The sequence below is a fragment of the Balaenoptera borealis genome, assembly GCF_965194805.1.
Source record: "Balaenoptera borealis genome assembly, contig: HAP1_SCAFFOLD_297, whole genome shotgun sequence".
NCBI lineage: Eukaryota > Metazoa > Chordata > Mammalia > Artiodactyla > Balaenopteridae > Balaenoptera > Balaenoptera borealis.
The window spans coordinates 213,430-223,227 of NW_028123885.1; the positions used below are offsets into that span (position 1 = coordinate 213,430).

A 9,798-nucleotide genomic window follows, 5' to 3' on the forward strand; every position below is an offset into this window, starting at 1 on the left:
ACGTTGACAATGATGCCCTTGGCCAAAAAGGGCGTATGCGTTTTTTCCTGAATATATTCAGGAAAAAACGCATACGCCCTTTTTGGCCAACCAAGCAACCTGGAAAGGCAAATCAGCGCTACAAAGAAGTCTTGCTTCCCATCGGTTAAAAGGGCCATGCTGAAAAAAGTGTCAAAACCAGAAATGCAGGACAGGCCATGGAGAAATGGGAGCCTTGGTACACTGATGGGCGGGATGTAAATTGCCAACAGCCACTCTGGAGAAGAGTACGGTGTGTCCTGAAACATCTAAAAAACACAGCTTAGAGAGCATAGGGCACTTCCACTCATGGGGGTATAAATTGGGAAAATTAAAAATCAGCAAGACACAAGCACCCCAAAGTTTAGGACTGCTCTGTTGACAAGGACCTCCACTTCATTCCACCTTCAATATCCCAGGAAAAAGAAAAATGGATAAAGAAGTTGTGGTCCTTATGTACAATGGAATATCACTCAGCCATGAAATCAATGTCATAAGGCTAGTAGCAGCATGATGAGTGGATTTAGGTACGACGAATCTAAGTGAAATAAGTCACACAGAAAAGGACACTTCTCATAAGGTATCACTGATAGAGGGAATGTAAAAACCGTTACACTTGAACTGAATTACAAAACAGAACAGAGTCACACATGCAGAAAACACACTATGGCTGCTTAACGGGAAAGGTGAGGTGGGGTGATACATAAAACAAGGGTTTCAAATTAGCTCAGATACCGTTCCATAAACCCAATATGTAATAGACAAGACCTACTCCTTGCTCAGAGAACTGGACTCAACACGCCCTATTCACCGCACAAGAATATATCTGACTAGTAATAATCTTAAAACCTATGTATTGATATCTCTCTGTTAGTGTGTCAAGTGGGTGTAAAGCGGCATAAACACAGCAGTGAAAAGCAGCTAAACCCCATTATAAAAATAAATTACTTTGAAAAACCCATGAAACAAAACAGTGAAAGAGAGCGAAATTCTTACACAATGCGTTCAGGGGCTGTGATGCAACCTGGATTGACCATATCTAGACCCACAGCTGGATGAGACATAAGGGTGGACACTGTTGCGGCTGAGAGGTTTGGTGAGGTTGGGTGAGCAAACGCAGCCCCTTTAAAGTAATACTGCGTGGTACCCATCGCATGGGTCCCAAATCTCCAGGTTCAAGGGCATCTTCCTACATCGAAAACATGCATGAGAAACCCAGAAGATGGTACACCGTGTGATGGGGAAAGGTTTCTAAAACGCACCTCATTTCTCATCTCCTTGTGCTCGGGTTCGCCATTCCAGCCACTTTACTAGCAATCTCCCTCCTTGGAGCATCATCACCTTTAACCTCCTGTTCCGTACAGGTTGCAATTTGTCCTGAGGATGAACGGGAAGACGTGGAACCAATGAGAGACTAGCTCTTGGTGTTGGGACAGGCACAGGTCACTCTATTTTCCCATCAGGAAGAAGAATTAACCACAGGCTCAGCCTGCCCCCCGGAACAAGAACAGGGCCTGAAGCCATCCTGCGCTTTTGCGGCCATCTCCCAAAAACGCGAGTTGTAAAATGGAGGTTCAGGGCACTGCAATTCACAAACCTGCAGAGTTATAAATGATAACTCTCGTCCACAAATATATTGAGGGAAGGCAAAGAAGAGGATTTGAAATCAAGGCAGAATTGCACGAAACAGATTTCAGGAGGTAGATTCGAATCGCCTTTAAAGCACATGAAAAGCGGCAAAACGTTGACAATGATGCCCTTGGCCAAAAAGGGCGTATGCGTTTTTTCTGAATATATTCAGGAAAAAACGCATACGCCCTTTTTGGCCAACCAAGCAACCTGGAAAGGCAAATCAGCGCTACAAAGATGTCTCGCTTCCCATCGGTTAAAAAGGCCATGCTGAAAAAAGTGTCAAAACCAGAAATGCAGGACAGGCCATGGAGAAATGGGAGCCTTGCTACACTGATGGGCGGGATGTAAATTGCCAACAGCCACTCTGGAGAAGCGTACGGTGAGTCCTGAAACATCTAAAAAACAAAGCTTAGAGAGCATAGGGCACTTCCACTCATGGGGTTATAAATTGGGAAAATTAAAAATCAGCAAGACACAAGCACCCCAAAGTTTAGGGCTGCTCTGTTGACAAGGACCTCCACTTCATTCCACCTTCAATATCACAGGAAAGAGAAAAATGGATAAAGAAGTTGTGGTCCTTATGTACAATGGAATATCACTCAGCCGTGAAATCAATGTCATAAGGCTAGTAGCAGCATGGTGAGTGGATTTAGGTACGACGAATCTAAGTGAAATAAGTCACACAGAAAAGGACACTTCTCATAAGGTATCACTTATAGAGGGAATGTAAAAACCGTTACACTTGAACTGAATTACAAAACAGAACAGAGTCACACATGCAGAAAACACACTATGGCTGTGTGGTGGCCCCCAAGCTGTAAGCTTATTCAGCTTTCTGCTTTGCGGAGAACTGCTTGTCTCTTTCTTGGTATGCACTCCTGACGCTGCGGTATTGAGCGTAAAAAAGGAAAATGGCTTGCGGCCAGTTTCGTTCCAGGTGCCTGCTCTGGATCTAAGAGCCCCTGGTTGTTCCCCAGAAGAAGGACGTGCTGCCCTGAGGGGGAAGTCTGTATCTCCAAAGAATGGCCCATAAGGCATGCTGACGCATAGATAGTGATGCATAGATAGTGATGCATAGATAATGGCGCATAGATAATGGCGCATAGATAGTGGCGACAGAATTATGTGGAAATACAAGGTTTGCTGATTTGTTGTCTGGTGTTCGTTCCGTACTAAACCTATATATACATTCATGCTCTTTGAATAAACTAGCCTTGCAACCATCAGTTGTCTTGGCCCTTCTGACCCCATACTGGTGCTTTTCAGTTCCTTACCCCTCACCGCCAGGAACTTCTAGCTTTCTGCAGCCGGTCTGCGGCAAGTGGCGCCCGCACAGGGACCTGAGTGCGTGAGGCATTTCGGAAGATTTCAGGTAAGTAGAACTCTCGAGTGAGATAGTGTGGCCACAAGAAATAATTTCGTTTTTAGGATGGTAACTCGAGAAAGAGTCAGAAGTAAAATAATATGGGACAAAAGGGCTCTAAGGAGCGTGATTTATTTGCTCAGGTTTTGCTTTCAATGTTAAAAGCCCGTGGAACTAAGGTAACTACCTCACAACTTCTGGAATTTTTGCAATTAGTATATGATGCTTGTCCTTGGTTCCCTGAAGGAGGATCAGTGGACTTAGCAATTTGGACTCGTGTAGGAGATGAATTATCTAAATATCATGAAGCTCATGGACCATCTTCTGTTTCAGTTTCCATTTTTAGCTTGTGGAATTTAATAAGAGATTGTTTTAATCCAATTTATGATTCAGTTCCAAAATTAACAGCTAAATCTGTAGAACATGTTGCTGCAGTAGCTACTGCTCCTCCGTTGCCACCGAGGATAAAAAGTGTTAATTCACTTGATGATGATGACTTTTCTTTTGATTTAGCGGGTGAAGAAGCCAAATATGAGGCTGAAAAATATCCTGATGAAAATATTCTTCCGCGGTTACAGCAATTACATGTCTCTGTCCCTATCCCTCCTAAGCTTAGTCCTTTACAACAAGCAGTACGGGGAGCTCTTAATAGAGGGGAGGATCCTTTATTCTGCTGCCCGGTGGTGGAACGACCCAATCCTCAAAATCCACAACAAAATAATCGGGAATATCAGCCTCTCTCCTTTAAGGTTTTGAAAGATTTAAAAGCAGCCTGTGCACAATATGGGCCTACAGCCCCTTTCACTATTACTATGTTGGATACTATTGCAACAGAAGCATTGCCTCCAGCAGACTGGAAATCTATTGCTCGTGCTTGTCTCACTGGTGGCGACTATTTACTTTGGAAATCAGAATATTATGAAAAGGCTGCTGAACAAGCTGAAAGAAATACTGCACATAATGTGCTAGTAAATTATGAGATGTTGATTGGGGAAGGACAACATCAGTTATTACAGGATCAATTAGCTTTCCCTTTTGTGGCTTATGCTCAGATCAGTCATATAGCTCTACATGCATGGAAACATTTACCTGCCTCCACTAGGACTGAAGACCTTGCTAAAATAAGGCAAGGGGCAGATGAACCTTATGCTGATTTTGTGGATAGATTATTACAGGCTGTTAATAGAATTATTTCTGATGGTCCTTCTGGAGCAATTATCGTCAAACAATTGGCTTTCGAAAATGCTAATAATATTTGTCAAGCAGCTATACATCCATGGAAAAGGAAAGGAAATTTAGAGGATTATATTCGAGTTTGTTCTGATATTGGATCATCTTACTTACAGGGAGCAACTATAGCTGCAGCCCTAACTAAGGCAGGATTTGGCCCAAATGCTAAAAGTAAAAACTGTTTTAAATGTGGGAAGCCAGGTCATTTTGCAAAAAATTGTACTGTTGATACTCCTAATATGCCTATCGTAAGTTCTGTGCCTCAAGGTAAATCTCCTCCTCCCACAATTTGTCCCCGATGCAAAAGAGGACGGCATTGGGCTAAAGAATGTCGATCAGTGACTCATAAAGATGGAACTCCCTTGTCGGGAAACTTCCGGAGGGGCCTGCTCCGGCCCCATCAAACAATTGGAGCAATGTCAATAATCCCCTCACAACCTGCTCCACCGCCTCCAGCTCAGACCTTTGTTCCTCAGGGAATGGAATCTCCTCCCTTCAAAGGGCCACGCCAAATAGTGCAGGACTGGACCTCTGTGCCTCCACCCAATTCTTATTAACCTCGGATATGGGACCCCAAGCCCTTCCTACGGGAACTTTTGGGCCTTTACCCCAGGGAACAGTTGGTATAATCCTTGGAAGAAGTAGTATGTCTATGAAAGGCTTAACTATTATTCCTGGGGTGATTGATGCTGATTATGAAGGGGAATTAAAGGTTATGGTTCAAACATCAAAAGGATCTTTTCTTATCACACCCGGTATGCGAATAGCTCAGCTTCTATTAATTCCATTCATACCAGAAGGAAAAATTTTACAACATAACAAAAGAGGAACTGGGGCTTTCGGTTCCTCTGATGCAGTTTACTGGATTCAACAAATTGGTAGGGAAAGACCACAATTGGTATTAAAAATAAATGGAAGGCCTTTTTCTGGGTTATTAGATACTGGTGCTGATGTTTCTGTTATTTCGTTTATACATTGGCCAAAAAATTGGCCCGTGCACCAAACCATTACACAGTTGCAAGGTATTGGCCAATCTAATTCTCCACAACAAAGTTCGCAATACCTACATTGGCAGGATGCTGAAGGTAATCAAGGAATATTCAAACCCTACGTATTGCCCGGACTGCCAGTTAACCTTTGGGGAAGAGATATATTACAACAAATGGGAATCCTATTGCTTAGTCCCAACCCTACTGTAACTAATATATTGTTAAATCAAGGTTATGATCCTAGGAATGGTTTGGGAAAAAATCAACAGGGAAATAAATTACCCTTACAGACTGATAATAAACGGGATAAAACAGGCTTGGGTTTTTTCTAGGGGCCTTGGATTCTCCTCCACCACATGCTGACCCTATAACTTGGATTTCTGATAATCCTGTCTGGGTGGACCAATGGCCCCTTTCTAAGGAGAAATTAATGGCGGCTCATAATATAATTAATGAACAGCTTGCTTTGGGCAGACTAGAAAAGTCTAATAGCCCTTGGAATACTCCTATATTTGTTATAAAGAAAAAATCGGGAAAATATCGTTTATTGCAAGATTTACGTGCTGTTAACCAAACTATGGTAATTATGGGAGCTCTGCAACCAGGTTTGCCTTCTCCTGCAGCCATACCTAAAAATTATATGATTATTATTATTGATCTTAAGGATTGCTTTTTTACTATTCCTCTATTTCCGGCTGATAAGTTGCGATTTGCTTTTAGCTTACCCTCTTTAAATTTTATAGAACCTATGCAACGTTATCAATGGAAAATGCTGCCTCAGGGTATGGCTAATAGTCCTACTTTATGTCAACAGTTTGTAGCTCAAGTTATTGCCCCTGTTCGTAAACAGTTTCCTCAGATATATTTTATTCATTATATGGATGACTTATTACTTGCTTATTCTGATAAACATATTTTACTTAAGGCTTATAATTCCCTTCAAAGTCATTTGTCACGATCAGGACTAGTCATTGCTGCTGACAAAGTACAGATGAACCCACCTTTCTCATATCTTGGTAAGTATATCACAAATTATAATATTACACCTCAGAAGATAGAGATACGGACTGACGTTCTTAAAACTTTAAATGATTTTCAAAAGTTATTAGGAGATATTAATTGGCTGCGACCTTCTTTAAAATTAACTACGGGTCAGTTACAGCCTCTTTTTAATATCCTAAAGGGAAGTCCTGATCCTTCTTCCCCTCGTATTTTAACTTCTGAAGCTCAACAAGCACTCAAGCTTGTAAACAAAGCAATACAATCTGCTCAGCTAACTAGAATTGAGCCTTCTTTACCTATACTATTAATAATCTGTGCTACGTCACATACCCCTACCGCCTTATTATGGCAAGAAACAGGAATTCTTGAATGGATTCATATGAAAAATACGCCTAATAAAGTCGTTACACCTTATTATGAGTTAATAGCAACACTTGTTCAATTGGGTCGTAGAAGAAATATTCAGTTGGTAGGATATGAACCAAATTCTATTATTATACCTTATACTACTTATCAATATTCTTGGCTATTATTTGTCTCTGATTTTTGGGCTCTTGCTTTTGCTGGATATTCAGGAATTATTGATAATCATTATCCTTCTAATAAGCTCCTTCATTTTGCTACTCAACATCTATTTATTTTTCCAAAAACTATCTGTTCAACTCCTATTCTCAATGCCCCAAATGTTTTTACTGATGGTTCTGCCAATGGCATCGCTGTGGTTATTTCTGATGACTTACTTCATAAAGAACAAACAGATCATACCTCTGCCCAACGAGTTGAATTACATGCGATTTCCTTGGCTTTTCAAATCTTTTCACATTGTTCTTTTAATCTCTATACAGATAGCCATTATTTGGTTACTATTTTGCGTAACATAGAAACTGCTATAATTGGCAATACTGTTGATTCTCAATTGTTTCAGACTTTCTTTCAACTACAAAAGATTATTCGTCAGCATGAGTTTCCTGTAGCCATATTACATATTCGAGCCCATTCAGGTCTCCCTGGCCCATTGTCTTTGGGAAATCAATTGGCTGACGAAAATACAAAGATTATAGGCTTAAGTTTATCTCAACCTCAGGATCTTGCTACTCAATCACATAATTTACATCATCAATCTGCTGCTATGCTTCAAAAACAATTCTCTATTTCTAGAGAAACAGCCCGATACATTGTTAAGTCCTGCTCTAAATGTTTACCCCACCTTCCTGTTCCACAATTTGGAGTCAATCCTCGGGGTTTACTCCCTCATCATCTTTGGCAAATGGATGTTACTCATATTCCCTCTTTTGGTAAATTACAATTTGTTCATGTAACTGTTGATACTTACTCTAATTTTATATGTGCTACGCCTTTGGCTGGGGAATCTACTAAATATGTAATTACTCATTTATTTCATTGTTTTGCATCTATGGGAATTCCTAAAGCTTTAAAAACAGATAATGCTCCAGGATATACGAGTAAAGCTTTTGCCAATTTTTGTGCAACTTTCCATATTTCACATAAAACAGGCATTCCCTACAATCCTCAGGGTCAAGGTATTGTAGAACGTGCCAACCGACAATTAAAAATTACATTACAAAAAATAAAAAAGGGGGAATATGATAGATCTCCTCAGATTATGCTTAATCATGCTTTATTTATTTTAAATTTTTTAACTTTAGATGCATTTAGTCACACGCCTTATGAACGATTGTTTACAGGTCTTTCTGGAACCCCTCCTGAAAAAGCGCTTGTTAAATGGAAAGATCCCATGACTAACCTTTGGCATGGACCAGACCCTGTTTTAGTATGGGGCCGAGGCCATGTTTGTGTTTTCCCTAGGGAGGCAGACTCTCCGCGGTGGCTCCCGGAGCGCTTGGTTCGACATTATCATGCCATCACCAATAAACACCCTGACTCGAAGAATGCGTCGCCTGAGGCTCTCGCAATCGACCACAGCACACCCCAACCGGTTCCCCCGGCGGACGAGAAGAATGCGGCGATGGAGTAGGAGACAACTTGTCAGGGAGGCGAGGGGAGATCGAAATCAAATTACTTGGTATCAATTGCAATGTTTAGTATTTCAAGCACGTAGGATTATGGAGGAGAGTGCTCATCCTCGCTCTCCTCTTACCTTTTTTTTAGCCATGATAGCTGTATTGGCAGCCCCACCTATAGAGGCTAAATCTTATTGGGCTTATGTACCCGATCCTCCTTTATTACAACCTGTTACATGGTCTGAAGCTGACCTTCCAATTTTCTATAATGATTCTACTTTTGGAAGAGTGCTAGGAAATTTGCCTATTACTAATACTTCTGTTAATTACTCTAATTGGCTTAATACTCCCCCTGTTTGTTTAAGTCCTATGAGTACCAATTCTGGTTGTGTTAAGGCTGTTGCTTTAGAACATGCTATTTCTTACCAAACCACTGTAAATTCTCAATTTTTTACTCATTTACGTAAAAATTATAAAGCTGTGGGATCTAATATTTGTCTTCCTTGCAAACAGACTGTTCCTAGACGAGAAGATTTATCCACCTTTGTATTTTGGTATAAGGATAACGTTCCCATTCACATGAATGCTAGAGTAACTAAGCTTGCTTCTAATACTTCGTTGGATCATTCTCTATGCATATATCGCTTGAGAATTGAAGATACTGGACATTATTTGTGTATTGAAACTACCATAGGTAATCAAGGGACGTTATTAGCTGGACATCAAATTACGGTCGTAAAGACTGTCACAGGACTACAATTTCCTGCTTTTATGGCTTCTGAATTCCCGCAGTTTGATTTTCCTGTTTGTAATGATACATGGACTAAAGCCTCTGTCTGGTGTACTTTAGATTATGATAATGGCACCATACTAGTTTCTTCTGTCCCCGTTAATAATAACAGCCTTGTTTTTTACAAGCAATGGGAATTCTGGAAACTTGCCTTATCCTTTTCTTATAGACCGGTGATTACTTGCGTCGCTCCTCCTTATGCTTTATTGATTGGAGATTTAATTGTAGAAAACACTATGAATCCTATAGGTTATAATATTACTTGTGTTAATTGTATCTTTAGTAGTTGTGTTTTGCCCGTTAAAGGATCTGCATCTGTTATGATTATGAAGCAACCTTCTTATATAATGTTACCTGTTAATTTGTCTGAACCATGGTATCATAACACTGGCATGCAAGCCTGGCTGGAATTGACTGAAGCATTAAAACGACCAAAGAGATTTATAGGTGTTCTAATATGTGCAATCCTAGCCTTAGCAGCTTTAACTGCTACTGCGGCCACTGCTGGGATTGCTCTTTCACAAACTATTCACCAGGCTCATTATGTTAATCAGTTATCTAAAAATACTAGTGTAGCATTAGCCCTACAAAGTCATATTGATACCCAACTAAAAACGGAAGTAGATGAATTAAAAAATGTTCTAATAGGAATAGGGGATCAAGTTATGGCTTTAAAATTAAAAATGCGTTTGATTTGTCATGCCAAATATACCTGGATTTGTGTAACTCAACATTTATATAATGATTCACAATGGGATTGGGAAAAAGTAAAAATGCATATATTAAGTGTAT

The 9,798-nt window shown here is 40.4% G+C and overlaps 1 long non-coding RNA gene across 1 annotated transcript; it reads left to right on the forward strand.

Moving 5' to 3' along the window:
• The first annotated feature begins 5,809 nt into the window (after nucleotides 1-5,809).
• LOC309621339 lies at nucleotides 5,810-9,446 on the forward strand. The gene is made up of 2 exons (XR_014239945.1): nucleotides 5,810-8,278; nucleotides 8,730-9,446. It is a non-coding gene; the product is annotated as an uncharacterized lncRNA (long non-coding RNA).
• The last annotated feature ends 352 nt before the right edge of the window (nucleotides 9,447-9,798 follow it).